Here is a 25,371-nt window from a genome sequence, read left to right as displayed (position 1 = left end):
TTTTTTCGGGTCGAAATTTTGAGTTTCGATATCTCAGCTCTGGAAGGGTCTAGAGCCTCCATTTTTACACTCAGATTTAAGTCTCATGGCCCTCTATTAGAATGCAGAGTTTTGAGAAGATTGAAGAAACTTTATTTTTCGCCCGGAAAAAAAAACGAAAGGGGTACCACTGTGGTTTTTTTTTTTTCGGGTCGAAATTTTGAGTTTCAATATCTTAGCTCTGGAAGGGTCTAGAGCCTCCATTTTTGCACTCAGGTTTAAGTCTCATGGCCCTCTATTAGAATCCAGAGTTTTGAGAGGATTGGAGAAACTTCATTTTTCGCCTGAAAAAAAAAAACGAAAGGGGTACCACTGTCGTTTTTTTTTGGGTCGAAATTTTGAGTTTCGATATCTCAGCTCTGGAAGGGTCTAGAGCCTCCATTTTTGCACTCAGGTTTAAGTCTCATGGCCCTCTATTAGAATCCAGAGTTTTGAGAAGATTGGAGAAACTTTATTTTTCGCCCGAAAAAAAAACGAAAGGGGTACCACTGTCGGGTTTTTTTTTGGGTCAAAATTTTGAGTTCCGATATCTCAGCTCTGGAAGGGTCTAGAGCCCCCATTTTTGCACTCAGGTTTAAGTCTCATGGCCCTCTATCAGAATCCAGAGTTTTGAGAAGATTGGAGAAACTTAATTTTTCGCCCGAAAAAAAAAACCGAAAGGGGTACCACTGTCGTTTTTTTTTTTCATGACGAAATTTTGAGTTTCAATATCTCAGCTCTGGAAGGGTCTAGAGCCTCCATTTTTGCACTCAGGTTTAAGTCTCATGGCCCTCTATCAGAATCCAGAGTTTTGAGAGGATTGGAGAAACTTGCTTTTTCGCCTAAAAAAAACAACGAAAGGGGTACAACTGTCATTTTTTTTTTCGGGTCGAAATTTTGAGTTTCGATATCTCAGCTCTGGAAGGGTCTAGAGCCTCCATTTTTGCACTCAGGTTTAAGTCTCATGGACCTCTATCATAATATAGAGTTTTGAGAAGATTGGAGAAACTTGATTTTTCGCCCGAAAACTGAAAAAAACGTAAGGGGTAACACTGTCGTTTTTTTTTCTGGTCGAAATTTTGAGTTTCAATATTTTAGCTCTGGAAGGGTCTAGAGCCTCCATTTTTGCACTCAGGTTTAAGTCTCATGGCCCTCTATTAGAATCCAGAGTTTTGAGAGGATTGGAGAAACTTCATTTTTCGCCTGAAAAAAAAAACGAAAGGGGTACCACTGTCGTTTTTTTTTGGGTCGAAATTTTGAGTTTCGATATCTCAGCTCTGGAAGGGTCTAGAGCCTCCATTTTTGCACTCAGGTTTAAGTCTCATGGCCCTCTATCAGAATCCAGAGTTTTGAGAGGATTGGAGAAATTTCATTTTTCGCCTGAAAAAAAAACACGAAAGGGGTACCACTGTCGGTTTTTTTTTGGGTCGAAATTTTGAGTTTCGATATCTCAGCTCTGGAAGGGTCTAGAGCCTCAATTTTTGCAGTCAGGTTTAAGTCTCATGGCCCTCTATCAGAATCCAGAGTTTTGAGAAGATTGGAGAAAGATCATTTTTCGCCCGAAAAAAAAAAAACGAAAGGGGTACCACTGTCGTTTTTTTTTTTGGGGTCGAAATTTTGAGTTTCGATATCTCAGCTCTGGAAGGGTCTAGAGCCTCCATTTTTACACTCAGGTTTAAGTCTCATGGCCCTCTATTATAGTGCAGAGTTTTGAGAAGATTAGAGAAACTTTATTTTTCGCCCGAAAAAAAAAACGAAAGGGGTACCACTGTGTTTTTTTTTTTTTCGGGTCGAAATTTTGAGTTTCAATATCTTAGCTCTGGAAGGGTCTAGAGCCTCCATTTTTGCACTCAGGTTTAAGTCTCATGGCCCTCTATTAGAATCCAGAGTTTTGAGAGGATTGGAGAAACTTCATTTTTCGCCTGAAAAAAAAAAACGAAAGGGGTACCACTGTCGTTTTTTTTTTGGGCCGAAATTTTGAGTTTCGATATCTCAGCTCTGGAAGGGTCTAGAGCCTCAATTTTTGCAGTCAGGTTTAAGTCTCATGGCCCTCTATCAGAATCCAGAGTTTTGAGAAGATTGGAGAAACATAATTTTTCGCCCGAAAAAAAACCAAAACGAAAGGGGTACCACTGTCGTTTTTTTTTCGGGTCGAAATTTTGAGTTTCGATATCTCAGCTCTGGAAGGGTCTAGAGCCTCCATTTTTACACGCAGGTTTAAGTCTCATGGCCCTCTATTAGAATGCAGAGTTTTGAGAAGATTGAAGAAACTTTATTTTTCGCCCGAAAAAAAAAAACGAAAGGGGTACCACTGTGTTTTTTTTTTTTCGGGTCGAAATTTTGAGTTTCAATATCTTAGCTCTGGAAGGGTCTAGAGCCTCCATTTTTGCACTCAGGTTTAAGTCTCATGGCCCTCTATTAGAATCCAGAGTTTTGAGAGGATTGGAGAAACTTCATTTTTCGCCTGAAAAAAAAAACGAAATGGGTACCACTGTCGTTTTTTTTTGGGTCGAAATTTTGAGTTTCGATATCTCAGCTCTGGAAGGGTCTAGAGCCTCCATTTTTGCACTCAGGTTTAAGTCTCATGGCCCTTTATTAGAATCCAGAGTTTTGAGAAGATTGGAGAAACTTTATTTTTTGCCCGAAAAAAAAAACGAAAGGGGTACCACTGTCGGGTTTTTTTTGGGTCAAAATTTTGAGTTCCGATATCTCAGCTCTGGAAGGGTCTAGAGCCCCCATTTTTGCACTCAGGTTTAAGTCTCATGGCCCTTTATTAGAATCCAGAGTTTTGAGAAGATTGGAGAAACTTTATTTTTCGCCCGAAAAAAAAAACGAAAGGGGTACCACTGTCGTTTTTTTTTTTCATGACGAAATTTTGAGTTTCGATATCTCAGCTCTGGAAGGGTCTAGAGCCTCCATTTTTGCACTCAGGTTTAAGTCTCATGGCCCTCTATCAGAATCCAGAGTTTTGAGAGGATTGGAGAAACTTGATTTTTCGCCTGAAAAAAAAAAAACGAAAGGGGTACCACTGTCGTTTTTTTTTGGGCCGAAATTTTGAGTTTCGATATCTCAGCTCTGGAAGGGTCTAGAGCCTCAATTTTTGCAGTCAGGTTTAAGTCTCATGGCCCTCTATCAGAATCCAGAGTTTTGAGAAGATTGGAGAAACATAATTTTTCGCCCGAAAAAAAAAAAACGAAAGGGGTACCACTGTCGTTTTTTTTTTCGGGTCGAAATTTTGAGTTTCGATATCTCAGCTCTGGAAGGGTCTAGAGCCTCCATTTTTACACTCAGGTTTAAGTCTCATGGCCCTCTATTAGAATGCAGAGTTTTGAGAAGATTGAAGAAACTTTATTTTTCGCCCGGAAAAAAAAACGAAAGGGGTACCACTGTGGTTTTTTTTTTTTTCGGGTCGAAATTTTGAGTTTCAATATCTTAGCTCTGGAAGGGTCTAGAGCCTCCATTTTTGCACTCAGGTTTAAGTCTCATGGCCCTCTATTAGAATCCAGAGTTTTGAGAGGATTGGAGAAACTTCATTTTTCGCCTGAAAAAAAAACCGAAAGGGGTACCACTGTCGTTTTTTTTTGGGTCGAAATTTTGAGTTTCGATATCTCAGCTCTGGAAGGGTCTAGAGCCTCCATTTTTGCACTCAGGTTTAAGTCTCATGGCCCTCTATTAGAATCCAGAGTTTTGAGAAGATTGGAGAAACTTTATTTTTCGCCCGAAAAAAAAACGAAAGGGGTACCACTGTCGGGTTTTTTTTGGGTCAAAATTTTGAGTTCCGATATCTCAGCTCTGGAAGGGTCTAGAGCCCCCATTTTTGCACTCAGGTTTAAGTCTCATGGCCCTCTATTAGAATCCAGAGTTTTGAGAAGATTGGAGAAACTTTATTTTTCGCCCGAAAAAAAACCCGAAAGGGGTACCACTGTCGTTTTTTTTTTTCATGACGAAATTTTGAGTTTCAATATCTCAGCTCTGGAAGGGTCTAGAGCCTCCATTTTTGCACTCAGGTTTAAGTCGCATGGCCCTCTATCAGAATCCAGAGTTTTGAGAGGATTGGAGAAACTTGATTTTTCGCCTAAAAAAAACAACGAAAGGGGTACAACTGTCATTTTTTTTTTCGGGTCGAAATTTTGAGTTTCGATATCTCAGCTCTGGAAGGGTCTAGAGCCTCCATTTTTGCACTCAGGTTTAAGTCTCATGGCCCTCTATCATAATATAGAGTTTTGAGAAGATTGGAGAAACTTTATTTTTCGCCCGAAAAAAAAACGAAAGGGGTACCACTGTCGGGTTTTTTTTGGGTCAAAATTTTGAGTTCCGATATCTCAGCTCTGGAAGGGTCTAGAGCCCCCATTTTTGCACTCAGGTTTAAGTCTCATGGCCCTTTATTAGAATCCAGAGTTTTGAGAAGATTGGAGAAACTTTATTTTTCGCCCGAAAAAAAAAAACGAAAGGGGTACCACTGTCGTTTTTTTTTTCATGACGAAATTTTGAGTTTCGATATCTCAGCTCTGGAAGGGTCTAGAGCCTCCATTTTTGCACTCAGGTTTAAGTCTCATGGCCCTCTATCAGAATCCAGAGTTTTGAGAGGATTGGAGAAACTTCATTTTTCGCCTGAAAAAAAACACGAAAGGGGTACCACTGTCGTTTTTTTTTCGGGTCGAAATTTTGAGTTTCGATATCTCAGCTCTGGAAGGGTCTAGAGCCTCCATTTTTGCACTCAGGTTTAAGTCTCATGGCCCTCTATCAGAATCCAGAGTTTTGAGAGGATTGGAGAAACTTGCTTTTTCGCCTAAAAAAAACAACGAAAGGGGTACAACTGTCATTTTTTTTTTCGGGTCGAAATTTTGAGTTTCGATATCTCAGCTCTGGAAGGGTCTAGAGCCTCCATTTTTGCACTCAGGTTTAAGTCTCATGGACCTCTATCATAATATAGAGTTTTGAGAAGATTGGAGAAACTTGATTTTTCGCCCGAAAACTGAAAAAAACGTAAGGGGTAACACTGTCGTTTTTTTTTCTGGTCGAAATTTTGAGTTTCAATATCTTAGCTCTGGAAGGGTCTAGAGCCTCCATTTTTGCACTCAGGTTTAAGTCTCATGGCCCTCTATTAGAATCCAGAGTTTTGAGAGGATTGGAGAAACTTCATTTTTCGCCTGAAAAAAAAAAACGAAAGGGGTACCACTGTCGTTTTTTTTTGGGTCGAAATTTTGAGTTTCGATATCTCAGCTCTGGAAGGGTCTAGAGCCTCCATTTTTGCACTCAGGTTTAAGTCTCATGGCCCTCTATTAGAATCCAGAGTTTTGAGAAGATTGGAGAAACTTTATTTTTCGCCCGAAAAAAAAACGAAAGGGGTACCACTGTCGGGTTTTTTTTGGGTCAAAATTTTGAGTTCCGATATCTCAGCTCTGGAAGGGTCTAGAGCCCCCATTTTTGCACTCAGGTTTAAGTCTCATGGCCCTCTATCAGAATCCAGAGTTTTGAGAAGATTGGAGAAACTTTATTTTTCGCCCGAAAAAAAAAACCGAAAGGGGTACCACTGTCGTTTTTTTTTTTCATGACGAAATTTTGAGTTTCAATATCTCAGCTCTGGAAGGGTCTAGAGCCTCCATTTTTGCACTCAGGTTTAAGTCTCATGGCCCTCTATCAGAATCCAGAGTTTTGAGAGGATTGGAGAAATTTCATTTTTCGCCTGAAAAAAAAACACGAAAGGGGTACCACTGTCGTTTTTTTTTTGGGTCGAAATTTTGAGTTTCGATATCTCAGCTCTGGAAGGGTCTAGAGCCTCAATTTTTGCAGTCAGGTTTAAGTCTCATGGCCCTCTATCAGAATCCAGAGTTTTGAGAAGATTGGAGAAAGATCATTTTTCGCCCGAAAAAAAAAAAACGAAAGGGGTACCACTGTCGTTTTTTTTTTTTGGGGTCGAAATTTTGAGTTTCGATATCTCAGCTCTGGAAGGGTCTAGAGCCTCCATTTTTACACTCAGGTTTAAGTCTCATGGCCCTCTATTATAGTGCAGAGTTTTGAGAAGATTAGAGAAACTTTATTTTTCGCCCGAAAAAAAAAACGAAAGGGGTACCACTGTGTTTTTTTTTTTTCGGGTCGAAATTTTGAGTTTCAATATCTTAGCTCTGGAAGGGTCTAGAGCCTCCATTTTTGCACTCAGGTTTAAGTCTCATGGCCCTCTATTAGAATCCAGAGTTTTGAGAGGATTGGAGAAACTTCATTTTTCGCCTGAAAAAAAAAAACGAAAGGGGTACCACTGTCGTTTTTTTTTTGGGCCGAAATTTTGAGTTTCGATATCTCAGCTCTGGAAGGGTCTAGAGCCTCAATTTTTGCAGTCAGGTTTAAGTCTCATGGCCCTCTATCAGAATCCAGAGTTTTGAGAAGATTGGAGAAACATAATTTTTCGCCCGAAAAAAAAACAAAACGAAAGGGGTACCACTGTCGTTTTTTTTTCGGGTCGAAATTTTGAGTTTCGATATCTCAGCTCTGGAAGGGTCTAGAGCCTCCATTTTTACACGCAGGTTTAAGTCTCATGGCCCTCTATTAGAATGCAGAGTTTTGAGAAGATTGAAGAAACTTTATATTTCGCCCGAAAAAAAAAAAACGAAAGGGGTACCTTTGTGTTTTTTTTTTTTTCGGGTCGAAATTTTGAGTTTCAATATCTTAGCTCTGGAAGGGTCTAGAGCCTCCATTTTTGCACTCAGGTTTAAGTCTCATGGCCCTCTATTAGAATCCAGAGTTTTGAGAGGATTGGAGAAACTTCATTTTTCGCCTGAAAAAAAAAACGAAATGGGTACCACTGTCGTTTTTTTTTGGGTCGAAATTTTGAGTTTCGATATCTCAGCTCTGGAAGGGTCTAGAGCCTCCATTTTTGCACTCAGGTTTAAGTCTCATGGCCCTTTATTAGAATCCAGAGTTTTGAGAAGATTGGAGAAACTTTATTTTTTGCCCGAAAAAAAAAACGAAAGGGGTACCACTGTCGGGTTTTTTTTGGGTCAAAATTTTGAGTTCCGATATCTCAGCTCTGGAAGGGTCTAGAGCCCCCATTTTTGCACTCAGGTTTAAGTCTCATGGCCCTTTATTAGAATCCAGAGTTTTGAGAAGATTGGAGAAACTTTATTTTTCGCCCGAAAAAAAAAACGAAAGGGGTACCACTGTCGTTTTTTTTTTTCATGACGAAATTTTGAGTTTCGATATCTCAGCTCTGGAAGGGTCTAGAGCCTCCATTTTTGCACTCAGGTTTAAGTCTCATGGCCCTCTATCAGAATCCAGAGTTTTGAGAGGATTGGAGAAACTTGATTTTTCGCCTGAAAAAAAAAAAACGAAAGGGGTACCACTGTCGTTTTTTTTTGGGCCGAAATTTTGAGTTTCGATATCTCAGCTCTGGAAGGGTCTAGAGCCTCAATTTTTGCAGTCAGGTTTAAGTCTCATGGCCCTCTATCAGAATCCAGAGTTTTGAGAAGATTGGAGAAACATAATTTTTCGCCCGAAAAAAAAAAAACGAAAGGGGTACCACTGTCGTTTTTTTTTTCGGGTCGAAATTTTGAGTTTCGATATCTCAGCTCTGGAAGGGTCTAGAGCCTCCATTTTTACACTCAGGTTTAAGTCTCATGGCCCTCTATTAGAATGCAGAGTTTTGAGAAGATTGAAGAAACTTTATTTTTCGCCCGGAAAAAAAAACGAAAGGGGTACCACTGTGGTTTTTTTTTTTTTTCGGGTCGAAATTTTGAGTTTCAATATCTTAGCTCTGGAAGGGTCTAGAGCCTCCATTTTTGCACTCAGGTTTAAGTCTCATGGCCCTCTATTAGAATCCAGAGTTTTGAGAGGATTGGAGAAACTTCATTTTTCGCCTGAAAAAAAAACCGAAAGGGGTACCACTGTCGTTTTTTTTTGGGTCGAAATTTTGAGTTTCGATATCTCAGCTCTGGAAGGGTCTAGAGCCTCCATTTTTGCACTCAGGTTTAAGTCTCATGGCCCTCTATTAGAATCCAGAGTTTTGAGAAGATTGGAGAAACTTTATTTTTCGCCCGAAAAAAAAACGAAAGGGGTACCACTGTCGGGTTTTTTTGGGTCAAAATTTTGAGTTCCGATATCTCAGCTCTGGAAGGGTCTAGAGCCCCCATTTTTGCACTCAGGTTTAAGTCTCATGGCCCTCTATTAGAATCCAGAGTTTTGAGAAGATTGGAGAAACTTTATTTTTCGCCCGAAAAAAAACCCGAAAGGGGTACCACTGTCGTTTTTTTTTTTCATGACGAAATTTTGAGTTTCAATATCTCAGCTCTGGAAGGGTCTAGAGCCTCCATTTTTGCACTCAGGTTTAAGTCTCATGGCCCTCTATCAGAATCCAGAGTTTTGAGAGGATTGGAGAAACTTGATTTTTCGCCTAAAAAAAACAACGAAAGGGGTACAACTGTCATTTTTTTTTTCGGGTCGAAATTTTGAGTTTCGATATCTCAGCTCTGGAAGGGTCTAGAGCCTCCATTTTTGCACTCAGGTTTAAGTCTCATGGCCCTCTATCATAATATAGAGTTTTGAGAAGATTGGAGAAACTTGATTTTTCGCCCGAAAACTGAAAAAAACGTAAGGGGTAACACTGTCGTTTTTTTTCTGGTCGAAATTTTGAGTTTCAATATCTTAGCTCTGGAAGGGTCTAGAGCCTCCATTTTTGCACTCAGGTTTAAGTCTCATGGCCCTCTATTAGAATCCAGAGTTTTGAGAAGATTGGAGAAACTTTATTTTTCGCCCGAAAAAAAAACGAAAGGGGTACCACTGTCGGGTTTTTTTTGGGTCAAAATTTTGAGTTCCGATATCTCAGCTCTGGAAGGGTCTAGAGCCCCCATTTTTGCACTCAGGTTTAAGTCTCATGGCCCTTTATTAGAATCCAGAGTTTTGAGAAGATTGGAGAAACTTTATTTTTCGCCCGAAAAAAAAAAACGAAAGGGGTACCACTGTCGTTTTTTTTTTCATGACGAAATTTTGAGTTTCGATATCTCAGCTCTGGAAGGGTCTAGAGCCTCCATTTTTGCACTCAGGTTTAAGTCTCATGGCCCTCTATCAGAATCCAGAGTTTTGAGAGGATTGGAGAAACTTGATTTTTCGCCTGAAAAAAAAAACGAAAGGGGTACCACTGTCGTTTTTTTTTCGGGTCGAAATTTTGAGTTTCGATATCTCAGCTCTGGAAGGGTCTAGAGCCTCCATTTTTACACTCAGGTTTAAGTCTCATGGCCCTCTATTAGAATGCAGAGTTTGAGAAGATTGAAGAAACTTTATTTTTCGCCCGGAAAAAAAAAACGAAAGGGGTACCATTGTGGTTTTTTTTTTTGTTTTCGGGTCGAAATTTTGAGTTTCAATATCTTAGCTCTGGAAGGGTCTAGAGCCTCCATTTTTGCACTCAGGTTTAAGTCTCATGGCCCTCTATTAGAATCCAGAGTTTTGAGAGGATTGGAGAAACTTCATTTTTCGCCTGAAAAAAAAAACGAAAGGGGTACCACTGTCGTTTTTTTTTGGGTCGAAATTTTGAGTTTCGATATCTCAGCTCTGGAAGGGTCTAGAGCCTCCATTTTTGCACTCAGGTTTAAGTCTCATGGCCCTCTATTAGAATCCAGAGTTTTGAGAAGATTGGAGAAACTTTATTTTTCGCCCGAAAAAAAAACGAAAGGGGTACCACTGTCGGGTTTTTTTTGGGTCAAAATTTTGAGTTCCGATATCTCAGCTCTGGAAGGGTCTAGAGCCCCCATTTTTGCACTCAGGTTTAAGTCTCATGGCCCTCTATTAGAATCCAGAGTTTTGAGAAGATTGGAGAAACTTTATTTTTCGCCCGAAAAAAAACCGAAAGGGGTACCACTGTCGTTTTTTTTTTCATGACGAAATTTTGAGTTTCAATATCTCAGCTCTGGAAGGGTCTAGAGCCTCCATTTTTGCACTCAGGTTTAAGTCTCATGGCCCTCTATCAGAATCCAGAGTTTTGAGAGGATTGGAGAAACTTGATTTTTCGCCTAAAAAAAACAACGAAAGGGGTACAACTGTCATTTTTTTTTTCGGGTCGAAATTTTGAGTTTCGATATCTTAGCTCTGGAAGGGTCTAGAGCCTCCATTTTTGCACTCAGGTTTAAGTCTCATGGCCCTCTATCATAATATAGAGTTTTGAGAAGATTGGAGAAACTTGATTTTTCGCCCGAAAACTGAAAAAAACGTAAGGGGTAACACTGTCGTTTTTTTTTCTGGTCGAAATTTTGAGTTTCGATATCTCAGCTCTGGAAGGTTCTAGAGCCTCCATTTTTGCGCTCAGGTCAAAGTCTCGCGGCCCTCTATCATAATCCAGAGTTTTGAGAAGATTGGAGAAACTTGATTTTTCGCCCGAAAACTGAAAAAAAGGTAAGGGGTAACACTGTCGTTTTTTTTTTCGGGTCGAAATTTTGAGTTTCAATATCTTAGCTCTGGAAGGGTCTAGAGCCTCCATTTTTGCACTCAGGTTTAAGTCTCATGGCCCTCTATTAGAATCCAGAGTTTTGAGAAGATTGGAGAAACTTCATTTTTCGCCTGAAAAAAAAAACGAAAGGGGTACCACTGTCGTTTTTTTTTGGGTCGAAATTTTGAGTTTCGATATCTCAGCTCTGGAAGGGTCTAGAGACTCCATTTTTGCACTCAGGTTTAAGTCTCATGGCCCTCTATTAGAATCCAGAGTTTTGAGAAGATTGGAGAAACTTTATTTTTCGCCCGAAAAAAAAACGAAAGGGGTACCACTGTCGGGTTTTTTTTGGGTCAAAATTTTGAGTTCCGATATCTCAGCTCTGGAAGGGTCTAGAGCCCCCATTTTTGCACTCAGGTTTAAGTCTCATGGCCCTCTATTAGAATCCAGAGTTTTGAGAGGATTGGAGAAACTTGATTTTTCGCCTAAAAAAAACAACGAAAGGGGTACAACTGTCATTTTTTTTTTCGGGTCGAAATTTTGAGTTTCGATATCTCAGCTCTGGAAGGGTCTAGAGCCTCCATTTTTGCACTCAGGTTTAAGTCTCATGGCCCTCTATCATAATATAGAGTTTTGAGAAGATTGGAGAAACTTGATTTTTCGCCCGAAAACTGAAAAAAACGTAAGGGGTAACACTGTAGTTTTTTTTTTCTGGTCGAAATTTTGAGTTTCGATATCTCAGCTCTAGAAGGTTCTAGAGCCTCCATTTTTGCGCTCAGGTCAAAGTCTCGCGGCCCTCTATCATAATCCAGAGTTTTGAGAAGATTGGAGAAACTTGATTTTTCGCCCGAAAACTGAAAAAAACGTAAGGGGTAACACTGTCGTTTTTTTTTTCGGGTCGAAATTTTGATTTTCGATATCTCAGCTCTGGAAGGGTCTAGAGCCTCCATTTTTGCACTCAGGTCAAAGTCTCGCGGCCCTCTATCATAATCCAGAGTTTTGAGAAGATTGGAGAAACTTGATTTTTCGCCCGAAAACTGAAAAAAATGTAAGGGGTAACACTGTCGTTTTTTTTTTCGGGTCGAAATTTTGAGTTTCGATATCTCAGCTCTGGAAGGGTCTAGAGCCTCCATTTTTGTGCTCAGGTCAAAGTCTCGCGGCCCTCTATCATAATCCAGAGTTTTGAGAAGATTGGAGAAACTTGATTTTTCGCCCGAAAACTGAAAAAAAACGTAAGGGGTAACACTGTCGTTTTTTTTCGGGTCGAAATTTTGAGTTTCGATATCTCAGCTCTGGAAGGGTCTAGAGCCTCCATTTTTGCGCTCAGGTCAAAGTCTCGCAGCCCTCTATCATAATCCAGAGTTTTGAGAAGATTGGAGAAACTTGATTTTTCGCCCGAAAACTAAAAAAAACATAAGGGGTAACACTGTCGTTTTTTTTCGGGTCGAAATTTTGAGTTTCGATATCTCAGCTCTGGAAGGGTCTAGAGCCTCCATTTTTGCGCTCAGGTCAAAGTCTCGCGGCCCTCTATCATAATCCAGAGTTTTGAGAAGATTGGAGAAACTTGATTTTTCGCCCGAAAACTAAAAAAAAACATAAGGGGTAACACTGTCGTTTTTTTTCGGGTCGAAATTTTGAGTTTCGATATCTCAGCTCTGGAAGGGTCTAGAGCCTCCATTTTTGCGCTCAGGTCAAAGTCTTGCGGCCCTCTATCATAATCCAGAGTTTTGAGAAGATTGGAGAAACTTGATTTTTCGCCCGAAAACTGAAAAAAACGTAAGGGGTAACACTGTCGGTTTTTTTTCGGCTCGAAATTTTGAGTTTCTGTATCTCAGCTCTGGAAGGGTCTAGAGCCTCCATTTTTGCGCTCAGGTCAAAGTCTCACTGCCCTCTATCAGAATCCAGAGTTTTGAGAAGATTGGAGAAACTTGATTTTTCGCCCGAAAACTGAAAAAAACGTAAGGGGTAACACTGTCGGTTTTTTTTTCGGGATGAAATTTTGAGTTTCGATATCTCAGCTCTGGAAGGGTCTAGAGCCTCCATTGTTGCGCTCAGGTCAAAGTCTCGCGGCCCTCTATCATAATCCAGAGTTTTGAGAAGATTGGAGAAACTTGATTTTTCGCCCAAAAACTGAAAAAACGTAAGGGGTAACACTGTCGTTTTTTTTTTCGGGTCGAAATTTTGAGTTTCGATATCTCAGCTCTGGAAGGGTCTAGAGCCTCCATTGTTGCGCTCAGGTCAAAGTCTCGCGGCCCTCTATCATAATCCAGAGTTTTGAGAAGATTGGAGAAACTTGATTTTTCGCCCAAAAACTGAAAAAAACGTAAGCGGTAACACTGTCGTTTTTTTTTCGGGTCGAAATTTTGAGTTTCGATATCTCAGCTCTGGAAGGGTCTAGAGCCTCAATTTTTTGCAGTCAGGTTTAAGTCTCATGGCCCTCTATCAGAATCCAGAGTTTTGAGAAGATTGGAGAAACATCATTTTTCGCCCGAAAAGAAAAAAAAACGAAAGGGGTAACACTGTCGTTTTTTTTGGGGGGGTCGAAATTTTGAGTTTCGATATCTCAGCTCTGGAAGGGTCTAGAGCCTCCATTTTTGCACTCAGGTTTAAGTCTCATGGCCCTCTATCATAATCCAGAGTTTTGAGAAGATTGGAGAAACTTGATTTTTCGCCAGAAAACTGAAAAAAACGTAAGGGGTAACACTGTTGTTTTTTTTCGGGTCGAAATTTTGAGTTTCGATATCTCAGCTCTGGAAGGGTCTAGAGCCTCCATTTTTGCGCTCAGGTCAAAGTCTTGCAGCCCTCTATCATAATCCAGAGTTTTGAGAAGATTGGAGAAACTTGATTTTTCGCCCGAAAACTGAAAAAAAACGTAAGGGGTAACACTTTCGTTTTTTTTTTCGGGTCGAAATTTTGAGTTTCGATATCTCAGCTCTGGAAGGGTCTAGAGCCTCCATTTTTGCGCTCAGGTCAAAGTCTCGCGGCCCTCTATCATAATCCAGAGTTTTGAGAAGATTGGAGAAACTTGATTTTTCGCCCGAAAACTGAAAAAAACGTAAGGGGTAACACTGTCGTTTTTTTTTCGGGTCGAAATTTTGAGTTTCGATATCTCAGCTCTGGAAGGGTCTAGAGCCTCCATTGTTGCGCTCAGGTCAAAGTCTCGCGGCCCTCTATCATAATCCAGAGTTTTGAGAAGATTGGAGAAACTTGATTTTTCGCCCAAAAACTGAAAAAACGTAAAGGGTAACACTGTCGTTTTTTTTTTCGGGTCGAAATTTTGAGTTTCGATATCTCAGCTCTGGAAGGGTCTAGAGCCTCCATTGTTGCGCTCAGGTCAAAGTCTCGCGGCCCTCTATCATAATCCAGAGTTTTGAGAAGATTGGAGAAACTTGATTTTTCGCCCAAAAACTGAAAAAAACGTAAGGGGTAACACTGTCGTTTTTTTTTTCGGGTCGAAATTTTGAGTTTCGATATCTCAGCTCTGGAAGGGTCTAGAGCCTCAATTTTTGCAGTCAGGTTTAAGTCTCATGGCCCTCTATCAGAATCCAGAGTTTTGAGAAGATTGGAGAAACATCATTTTTCGCCCGAAAAAAAAAAACGAAAGGGGTAACACTGTCGTTTTTTTGGGGGGGTCGAAATTTTGAGTTTTCGATATCTCAGCTCTGGAAGGGTCTAGAGCCTCCATTTTTGCACTCAGGTTTAAGTCTCATGGCCCTCTATTAGAATCCAGAGTTTTGAGAAGATTGGAGAAACTTTATTTTTCGCCCGAAAAAAAAACCGAAAGGGGTACCACTGTCGGGGTTTTTTTTGGGTCAAAATTTTGAGTTCCGATATCTCAGCTCTGGAAGGGTCTAGAGCCCCCATTTTTGCACTCAGGTTTAAGTCTCATGGCCCTCTATTAGAATCCAGAGTTTTGAGAAGATTGGAGAAACTTTATTTTTCGCCCGAAAAAAAAAAACGAAAGGGGTACCACTGTCATTTTTTTTTTCATGACGAAATTTTGAGTTTCGATATCTCAGCTCTGGAAGGGTCTAGAGCCTCCATTTTTGCACTCAGGTTTAAGTCTCATGGCCCTCTATCAGAATCCAGAGTTTTGAGAGGATTGGAGAAACTTGATTTTTCGCCTAAAAAAAACAACGAAAGGGGTACCACTGTCATTTTTTTTTTCGGGTCGAAATTTTGAGTTTCGATATCTCAGCTCTGGAAGGGTCTAGAGCCTCCATTTTTGCACTCAGGTCAAAGTCTCGCGGCCCTCTATCATAATCCAGAGTTTTGAGAAGATTGGAGAAACTTGATTTTTCGCCCGAAAACTGAAAAAAATGTAAGGGGTAACACTGTCGTTTTTTTTTTTCGGGTCGAAATTTTGAGTTTCGATATCTCAGCTCTGGAAGGGTCTAGAGCCTCCATTTTTGTGCTCAGGTCAAAGTCTCGCGGCCCTCTATCATAATCCAGAGTTTTGAGAAGATTGGAGAAACTTGATTTTTCGCCCGAAAACTGAAAAAAACGTAAGGGGTAACACTGACGGTTTTTTTTCGGGTCGAAATTTTGAGTTTCGATATCTCAGCTCTGGAAGGGTCTAGAGCCTCCATTTTTGTGCTCAGGTCAAAGTCTCGCGGCCCTCTATCATAATCCAGAGTTTTGAGAAGATTGGAGAAACTTGATTTTTCGCCCGAAAACTGAAAAAAACGTAAGGGGTAACACTGTCGTTTTTTTTTCGGGTCGAAATTTTGAGTTTCGATATCTCAGCTCTGGAAGGGTCTAGAGCCTCCATTTTTGCGCTCTGGTCAAAGTCTCGCGGCCCTCTATCATAATCCAGAGTTTTGAGAAGATTGGAGAAACTTGATTTTTCGCCCGAAAACTGAAAAAAACGTAAGGGGTAACACTGTCGTTTTTTTTTTCGGGTCGAAATTTTGATTTTCGATATCTCAGCTCTGGAAGGGTCTAGAGCCTCCATTTTTGCACTCAGGTCAAAGTCTCGCGGCCCTCTATCATAATCCAGAGTTTTGAGAAGATTGGAGAAACTTGATTTTTCGCCCGAAAACTGAAAAAAATGTAAGGGGTAACACTGTCGTTTTTTTTTTCGGGTCGAAATTTTGAGTTTCGATATCTCAGCTCTGGAAGGGTCTAGAGCCTCCATTTTTGTGCTCAGGTCAAAGTCTCGCGGCCCTCTATCATAATCCAGAGTTTTGAGAAGATTGGAGAAACTTGATTTTTCGCCCGAAAACTGAAAAAAATGTAAGGGGTAACACTGTCGTTTTTTTTTTCGGGTCGAAATTTTGAGTTTCGATATCTCAGCTCTGGAAGGGTCTAGAGCCTCCATTTTTATGCGCTCAGGTCAAAGTCTCGCGGCCCTCTATCATAATCCAGAGTTTTGAGAAGATTGGAGAAACTTGATTTTTCGCCCGAAAACTGAAAAAAACGTAAGGGGTAACACTGTCGTTTTTTTTTCGGGTCGAAATTTTGAGTTTCGATATCTCAGCTCTGAAAGGGTCTAGAGCCTCCATTTTTGCGCTCAGGTCAAAGTCTCGCGGCCCTCTATCAAAATCCAGAGTTTTGAGAAGATTGGAGAAACTTGATTTTTCGCCCGAAAACTGAAAAAAACGTAAGGGGTAACACTGTCGTTTTTTTTTTCGGGTCGAAATTTTGAGTTTCGATATCTCAGCTCTGGAAGGGTCTAGAGCCTCCATTTTTGCGCTCAGGTCAAAGTCTCGCGGCCCTCTATCAGAATCCAGAGTTTTGAGAAGATTGGAGAAACTTGATTTTTCGCCTGAAAACTGAAAAAAACGTAAGGGGTAACACTGTCGTTTTTTTTTCGGGTCGAAATTTTGAGTTTCGATATCTCAGCTCTGGAAGGGTCTAGAGCCTCCATTGTTGCGCTCAGGTCAAATTCTCGCGGCCCTCTATCATAATCCAGAGTTTTGCGAAGATTGGAGAAACTTGATTTTTCGCCCGAAAACTGAAAAAACGTAAGGGGTAACACTGTCGTTTTTTTTTTCGGGTCGACATTTTGAGTTTCGATATCTCAGCTCTGGAAGGGTCTAGAGCCTCCATTGTTGCGCTCAGGTCAAAGTCTCGCGGCCCTCTATCATAATCCAGAGTTTTGAGAAGATTGGAGAAACTTGATTTGTCGCCCAAAAACTGAAAAAAACGTAAGGGGTAACACTGTCGTTTTTTTTTCGGGTCGAAATTTTGAGTTTCGATATCTCAGCTCTGGAAGGGTCTAGAGCCTCAATTTTTGCAGTCAGGTTTAAGTCTCATGGCCCTCTATCAGAATCCAGAGTTTTGAGAAGATTGGAGAAACATCATTTTTCGCCCGAAAAAAAAAAAACGAAAGGGGTAACACTGTCGTTTTTTTTTTGGGGTCGAAATTTTGAGTTTCGATATCTCAGCTCTGGAAGGGTCTAGAGCCTCCATTTTTGCACTCAGGTTTAAGTCTCATGGCCCTCTATTAGAATCAAGAGTTTTGAGAAGATTGGAGAAACTTTATTTTTCGCCCGAAAAAAGAACGAAAGGGGTACCACTGTCGGGTTTTTTTTTGGGTCAAAATTTTGAGTTCCGATATCTCAGCTCTGGAAGGGTCTAGAGCCCCCATTTTTGCACTCAGGTTTAATTCTCATGGCCCTCTATTAGAATCCAGAGTTTTGAGAAGATTGGAGAAACTTTATTTTTCGCCCGAAAAAAAAAAACGAAAGGGGTACCACTGTCGTTTTTTTTTTCATGACGAAATTTTGAGTTTCGATATCTCAGCTCTGGAAGGGTCTAGAGCCTCCATTTTTGCACTCAGGTTTAAGTCTCATGGCCCTCTATCAGAATCCAGAGTTTTGAGAGGATTGGAGAAACTTGATTTTTCGCCTAAAAAAAACAACGAAAGGGGTACCACTGTCTTTTTTTTTCGGGTCGAAATTTTGAGTTTCTATATGTCAGCTCTGGAAGGTTCTAGAGCCTCCATTTTTGCGCTCAGGTCAAAGTCTCGCGGCCCTCTATCATAATCCAGAGTTTTGAGAAGATTGGAGACACTTGATTTTTCGCCCGAAAAAAAAACTGAAAAAAACGTAAGGGGTAACACTGTCGTTTTTTTTTCGGGTCGAAATTTTGAGTTTCGATATCTCAGCTCTGGAAGGGTCTAGAGCCTCCATTTTTGCACTCAGGTCAAAGTCTCGCGGCCCTCTATCATAATCCAGAGTTTTGAGAAGATTGGAGAAACTTGATTTTTCGCCCGAAAACTGAAAAAAATGTAAGGGGTAACACTGTCGTTTTTTTTTTCGGGTCGAAATTTTGAGTTTCGATATCTCAGCTCTGGAAGGGTCTAGAGCCTCCATTTTTGCGCTCAGGTCAAAGTCTCGCGGCCCTCTATCATAATCCAGAGTTTTGAGAAGATTGGAGAAACTTGATTTTTCGCCCGAAAACTGAAAAAAAACGTAAGGGGTAACACTGTCGTTTTTTTTTTCGGGTCGAAATTTTGAGTTTCGATATCTCAGCTCTGGAAGGGTCTAGAGCCTCCATTTTTGCGCTCAGGTCAAAGTCTCGCGGCCCTCTATCAGAATCCAGAGTTTTGAGAAGATTGGAGAAACTTGATTTTTCACCCGAAAACTGAAAAAAACGTAAGGGGTAACACTGTCGTTTTTTTTTTTCGGGTCGAAATTTTGAGTTTCGATATCTCAGCTCTGGAAGGGTCTAGAGCCTCCATTTTTGCACTCAGGTTTAAGTCTCATGGCCCTCTATCATAATATAGAGTTTTGAGAAGATTGGAGAAACTTGATTTTTCGCCCGAAAACTGAAAAAAACGTAAGGGGTAACACTGTCGTTTTTTTTTCGGGTCGAAATTTTGAGTTTCTATATGTCAGCTCTGGAAGGTTCTAGAGCCTCCATTTTTGCACTCAGGTTTAAGTCTCATGGCCCTCTATCAGAATCCAGAGTTTTGAGAGGATTGGAGAAACTTGATTTTTCGCCTAAAAAAAACAACGAAAGGGGTACCACTGTCATTTTTTTTTTCGGGTCGAATTTTTGAGTTTCGATATCTCAGCTCTGGAAGGGTCTAGAGCCTCCATTTTTGCACTCAGGTTTAAGTCTCATGGCCCTCTATCATAATATAGAGTTTTGAGAAGATTGGAGAAACTTGATTTTTCGCCCGAAAACTGAAAAAAACGTAAGGGGTAACACTGTCGTTTTTTTTTCGGGTCGAAATTTTGAGTTTCTATATGTCAGCTCTGGAAGGTTCTAGAGCCTCCATTTTTGCGCTCAGGTCAAAGTCTCGCGGCCCTCTATCATAATCCAGAGTTTTGAGAAGATTGGAGACACTTGATTTTTCGCCCGAAAACTGAAAAAAACGTAAGGGGTAACACTGTCGTTTTTTTTTCGGGTCGAAATTTTGAGTTTCGATATCTCAGCTCTGGAAGGGTCTAGAGCCTCCATTTTTGCACTCAGGTCAAAGTCTCGCGGCCCTCTATCATAATCCAGAGTTTTGAGAAGATTGGAGAAACTTGATTTTTCGCCCGAAAACTGAAAAAAATGTAAGGGGTAACACTGTCGTTTTTTTTTTCGGGTCGAAATTTTGAGTTTCGATATCTCAGCTCTGGAAGGGTCTAGAGCCTCCATTTTTGCGCTCAGGTCAAAGTCTCGCGGCCCTCTATCATAATCCAGAGTTTTGAGAAGATTGGAGAAACTTGATTCTTCGCCCGAAAACTGAAAAAAACGTAAGGGGTAACACTGTCGTTTTTTTTTTCGGGTCGAAATTTTGAGTTTCGATATCTCCGCTCTGGAAGGGTCTAGAGCCTCCATTTTTGCGCTCAGGTCAAAGTCTCGCGGCCCTCTATCAGAATCCAGAGTTTTGAGAAGATTGGAGAAACTTGATTTTTCACCCGAAAACTGAAAAAAACGTAAGGGGTAACAATGTCGTTTTTTTTTTCGGGTCGAAATTTTGAGTTTCGATATCTCAGCTCTGGAAGGGTCTAGAGCCTCCATTGTTGCGCTCAGGTCAAAGTCTCGCGGCCCTCTATCATAATCCAGAGTTTTGAGAAGATTGGAGAAACTTGATTTTTCGCCCAAAAACTGAAAAAAACGTAAGGGGTAACACTGTCGTTTTTTTTTTCGGGTCGAAATTTTGAGTTTCGATATCTCAGCTCTGGAAGGGTCTAGAACCTCAATTTTTAAAGTCAGGTTTAAGTCTCATGGCCCTCTATCAGAATCCAGAGTTTTGAGAAGATTGGAGAAACATCATTTTTCGCCCGAAAAAAAAAAAAACGAAAGGGGTAACACTGTCGTTTTTTTGGGGGGGTCGAAATTTTGAGTTTCGATATCTCAGCTCTGGAAGGGTCTAGAGCCTCCATTTTTGCACTCAGGTTTAAGTCTCATGGCCCTCTATTAGAATCCAGAGTTTTGAGAAGATTGGAGAAACTTTATTTTTCGCCCGAAAAAAAAAACGTAAGGGGTAACACTGTCGTTTTTTTTTCGGGTCGAAATTTTGAGTTTCGATATCTCAGCTCTGGAAGGGTCTAGAGCCTCCATTTTTGCACTCAGGTTTAAGTCTCATGGCCCTCTATCGGAATCCAGAGTTTTGAGAGGATTGGAGAAACTTGATTTTTCGCCTAAAAAAAACAACGAAAGGGGTACCACTGTCATTTTTTTTTTCGGGTCGAAATTTTGAGTTTCAATATCTCAGCTCTGGAAGGGTCTAGAGCCTCCATTTTTGCACTCAGGTTTAAGTCTCATGGCCCTCTATTATAATATAGAGTTTTGAGAAGATTGGAGAAACTTGATTTTTCGCCCAAAAACTGAAAAAAACGTAAGGGGTAACACTGTCGTTTTTTTTTCGGGTCGAAATTTTGAGTTTCGATATCTCAGCTCTGGAAGGTTCTAGAGCCTCCATTTTTGCGCTCAGGTCAAAGTCTCGCGGCCCTCTATCATAATCCAGAGTTTTGAGAAGATTGGAGAAACTTGATTTTTCGCCCGAAAACTGAAAAAAACATAAGGGGTAACACTGTCGTTTTTTTTTCGGGTCGAAATTTTGAGTTTCGATATCTCAGCTCTGGAAGGGTCTAGAGCCTCCATTTTTGCACTCAGGTCAAAGTCTCGCGGCCCTCTATCATAATCCAGAGTTTTGAGAAGATTGGAGAAACTTGATTTTTCGCCCGAAAACTGAAAAAAAATGTAAGGGGTAACACTGTCGTTTTTTTTTTTCGGGTCGAAATTTTGAGTTTCGATATCTCAGCTCTGGAAGGGTCTAGAGCCTCCATTTTTGCGCTCAGGTCAAAGTCTCGCGGCCCTCTATCATAATCCAGAGTTTTGAGAAGATTGGAGAAACTTGATTTTTCGCCCGAAAACTGAAAAAAACGTAAGGGGTAACACTGTCGTTTTTTTTTTCGGGTCGAAATTTTGAGTTTCGATATCTCAGCTCTGGAAGGGTCTAGAGCCTCCATTTTTACGCTCAGGTCAAAGTCTCGCGGCCCTCTATCATAATCCAGAGTTTTGAGAAGATTGGAGAAACTTGATTTTTCGCCCGAAAACTGAAAAAAACGTAAGGGGTAACACTGTCGTTTTTTTTTCGGGTCGAAATTTTGAGTTTCGATATCTCAGCTCTGGAAGGGTCTAGAGCCTCAATTTTTGCAGTCAGGTTTAAGTCTCATGGCCCTCTATCAGAATCCAGAGTTTTGAGAAGATTGGAGAAACATCATTTTTCGCCCGAAAAAAAAAAACGAAAGGGGTACCACTGTCGTTTTTTTTTGGGGTCGAAATTTTGAGTTTCGATATCTCAGCTCTGGAAGGGTCTAGAGCCTCCATTTTTGCACTCAGGTTTAAGTCTCATGGCCCTCTATTAGAATCCAGAGTTTTGAGAAGATTGGAGAAACTTTATTTTTCGCCCGAAAAAAAAAAACGAAAGGGGTACCACTGTCGTTTTTTTTTTTCATGACGAAATTTTGAGTTTCGATATCTCAGCTCTGGAAGGGTCTAGAGCCTCCATTTTTGCACTCAGGTTTAAGTCTCATGGCCCTCTATCAGAATCCAGAGTTTTGAGAGGATTGGAGAAACTTGATTTTTCGCCTAAAAAAAACAACGAAAGGGGTACCACTGTCGTTTTTTTTTTCATGACGAAATTTTGAGTTTCGATATCTCAGCTCTGGAAGGGTCTAGAGCCTCCATTTTTGCACTCAGGTTTAAGTCTCATGGCCCTCTATCATAATATAGAGTTTTGAGAAGATTGGAGAAACTTGATTTTTCGCCCGAAAACTGAAAAAAACGTAAGGGGTAACACTGTCGTTTTTTTTTCGGGTCGAAATTTTGAGTTTCGATATCTCAGCTCTGGAAGGTTCTAGAGCCTCCATTTTTGTGCTCAGGTCAAAGTCTCGCGGCCCTCTATCATAATCCAGAGTTTTGAGAAGATTGGAGAAACTTGATTTTTCGCCCGAAAACTGAAAAAAACGTAAGGGGTAACACTGTCGTTTTTTTTTCGGGTCTAAATTTTGAGTTTCGATATCTCAGCTCTGGAAGGGTCTAGAGCCTCCATTTTTGCACTCAGGTCAAAGTCTCGCGGCCCTCTATCATAATCCAGAGTTTTGAGAAGATTGGAGAAACTTGATTTTTCGCCCGAAAACTGAAAAAAATGTAAGGGGTAACACTGTCGTTTTTTTTTTCGGGTCGAAATTTTGAGTTTCGATATCTCAGCTCTGGAAGGGTCTAGAGCCTCCATTTTTGTGCTCAGGTCAAAGTCTCGCGGCCCTCTATCATAATCCATAGTTTTGAGAAGATTGGAGAAACTTGATTTTTCGCCCGAAAACTGAAAAAAACGTAAGGGGTAACACTGTCGTTTTTTTTTTTCGGGTCGAAATTTTGAGTTTCGATATCTCAGCTCTGGAAGGGTCTAGAGCCTCCATTTTTGCGCTCAGGTCAAAGTCTCGCGGCCCTCTATCATAATCCAGAGTTTTGAGAAGATTGGAGAAACTTGATTTTTCGCCCGAAAACTGAAAAAAACGTAAGGGGTAACACTGTCGTTTTTTTTTCGGGTCGAAATTTTGAGTTTCGATATCTCAGCTCTGGAAGGGTCTAGAGCCTCCATTTTTGCGCTCAGGTCAAAGTCTCGCGGCCCTCTATCATAATCCAGAGTTTTGAGAAGATTGGAGAAACTTGATTTTTCGCCCGAAAACTGAAAAAAACATAAGGGGTAACACTGTCGTTTTTTTTCGGGTCGAAATTTTGAGTTTCGATTTCTCAGCTCTGGAAGGGTCTAGAGCCTCCATTTTTGCGCTCAGGTCAAAGTCTCGCGGCCCTCTATCATAATCCAGAGTTTTGAGAAGATTGGAGAAACTTGATTTTTCGCCCGAAAACTGAAAAAAACGTAAGGGGTAACACTGTCGTTTTTTTTTCGGGTCGAAATTTTGAGTTTCGATATCTCAGCTCTGGAAGGGTCTAGAGCCTCCATTTTTGCGCTCAGGTCAAAGTCTCGCGGCCCTCTATCAGAATCCAGAGTTTTGAGAAGATTGGAGAAACTTGATTTTTCGCCCGAAAACTGAAAAAAACGTAAGGGGTAACACTGTCGGTTTTTTTTCGGGTCGAAATTTTGAGTTTCGATATCTCAGCTCTGGAAGGGTCTAGAGCCTCCATTGTTGCGCTCAGGTCAAAGTCTCGCGGCCCTCTATCATAATCCAGAGTTTTGAGAAGATTGGAGAAACTTGATTTTTCGCCCAAAAACTGAAAAAAACGTAAGGGGTAACACTGTCGTTTTTTTTTTTCGGGTCGAAATTTTGAATTTCGATATCTCAGCTCTGGAAGGGTCTAGAGCCTCCATTTTTGCACTCAGGTTTAAGTCTCATGGCCCTCTATTAGAATCCAGAGTTTTGAGAAGATTGGAGAAACTTTATTTTTCGCCCGAAAAAAAACCGAAAGGGGTACCCAGAGTGCTCCCTCCCACAGGTGGAGAAATTTTTGAATTAACAAATAAGAAAAAAAATGACTTTTCCTCTTTTATTATAGAACACATACAAACTACTTAGGCAAGGCGCTATTGCCTTACACATCTCTCTCCATGACGGTGAGAGACACATTTATACATTAGGCAGTAAATGAACCAAGAACATCTGATCTAACATTAACACACATAACTATCACAAAAACGTAAAGATCTTACTGCAATAACACAACTCTCAATAAAAAAATACCCATAAAATTACACATAACCTGCAGCAGTCTTGTCTGTCTTCTCATTAGCAACAGTATTTTTGTCTACTTATATTCTATACTTGAGTTTACATTTTTTTAAATGAATTTGACTAATAAAAAGTGTGGATTGGTGCTTTATCCTGCCTTTTTAAAATAGTTGAATGAATGATCGCGAGATGCGATCGTAGATCAGAACGCCCGCAGCATAGAGGAGAATGAGTCAACTCTGAAAATTAATTAAGCATTTTGGTCATGTTAAAGGGTGTATTGGATGGGCTTTTATTCCGGGTTTGGTTTTATTTGTTGGAAAAATAAATATAGAAATATAATTTGACACAAGAGGGTAGTAAAGCCCTATTTATGGTTGTGAGTTTAAACTAACCGTGACATCTACACGTTTTCCAAAGTGGACCAACGTGATTATTTCACGTCTTGTCGTGATACGGGTTGAGCACTGAAGTTACAGAAGTTTCTTCTCATTGCTAAGCAATGGAGCTAGGTCGAGTATTTAAGGTTATGGTTAACACGGTTAACGTGGTTTAACATCGATGTAATACGTTGTTTTTAGCGTACCTTTTGCTTAAACGAGGAGCTGGGGGGACGCCGGAAAAATAGACATTTTACTCATTAGCCTGCTTCATTAAAAACGTGACATTTAGACATTTTCTTCGGCGTGGATCCATGCAAATGAATCATTTTCACCTTGAAAATAATAAAAGTTTTGTTTTTGTTTTTTTGTGTTTTTTTTTTGTTTTTTGCATTTTAAATAATAGAACATTTCTCAGTGATCGTAAATAAAACAAAATTCCATTTTCTCGGTTTAATGAAAACCAATAGGTCGTTATGGCAGAGGCGAATAACGCAAACGACTAAATAAATAGTCAAGAAATAAATTGTCAAAATATCGACGTAATTCGAATCAATAAGGTTTGATGTTGTTTTAGAGCTATGAATTATCTTCAACTTGCATATTGGTCATTTAACTCCCCTGTGATGTCTCTTGGTGTATTTAGTATCAGTACTCTCAACTGAAACTTTTGTTCTGTCTACTATACTATTATTATTATTTCACCAATTTCATGTTTTTATTTGGATTAAGGGTAAATATAAAAATATATTATTTTAGTGTTTATGTGTGACGTTACATCCTGTAAATCTTATTCTACTTGAAAAAGAATATGAGATATATTATTGTACATTTATATTTACTTTTTCCATAGGCAATCATAAATGCCCTGTCTGTCTCCTGGCTGGGATATCTCTTCACAGGAGGCTGAGCAGGTCTTCCTTTCTGGATTATCATTGCAGGTCAGAGTAGATTATTCATTATTTTTGCACAATGCCCCGTGCACCCTTTTGTTACTGATAATTCTGTTACAGTAACACAACTGTGACTGTTCTCTGATAACTATTTCAGTGAAGTGGAAGATTTTAACTGACAAATTGACAAACAATTGAGGAAAGAAAGGAGACCATTCAATTGTTGGCTGTTACTTTTACATTTACACATTTGGACTCTGGAATTAGATGTCAGTAACATGAATATTCAATTTGACTTTCTCTCTCTCTACAACTCCAACATTTCATAACTGTTTAGTGTTAAATCTGAAATATATATTTGAACATGTTAAACTCATTTGTATCTCTCTCTCTGTCTCTCTCTCTCTCAGAGTTGAAGCCATTCCTGCAGCAACTGGTGGAAAACGGGGGATCTTTTTGGTGCTTTTATAATTTATCTATTTATCTAACATAAATAATTTTGTTCTTTCGTATAATATAAATAAATACATATGTAA

General features: G+C 40.1%; 1 long non-coding RNA gene across 2 annotated transcripts in view; it reads left to right on the top strand.

Moving 5' to 3' along the window:
• Positions 1 to 25,371, top strand: part of LOC120484455 (uncharacterized) — a 40,121-nt gene extending 14,750 nt beyond the window's left edge. Inside the window, exons 2-3 of one of the 2 annotated variants that reach the window (XR_016146481.1) lie at positions 24,796 to 25,104; positions 25,246 to 25,371. This is a non-coding gene — a long non-coding RNA (uncharacterized LOC120484455). Of the gene's footprint in view, positions 1 to 24,795; positions 25,121 to 25,245 lie in introns of those variants that run through there. The other variant, XR_016146480.1, reaches the window with a different exon arrangement.

Source organism: Pimephales promelas, chromosome 14, assembly GCF_988280905.1.
Source record: "Pimephales promelas chromosome 14, fPimPro1.hap1.1, whole genome shotgun sequence".
Classification (NCBI taxonomy): domain Eukaryota; kingdom Metazoa; phylum Chordata; class Actinopteri; order Cypriniformes; family Leuciscidae; genus Pimephales; species Pimephales promelas.
The sequence above is the reverse complement of the archived record's forward strand: the minus strand, read 5'-3'. Positions and strand labels throughout refer to the sequence as shown.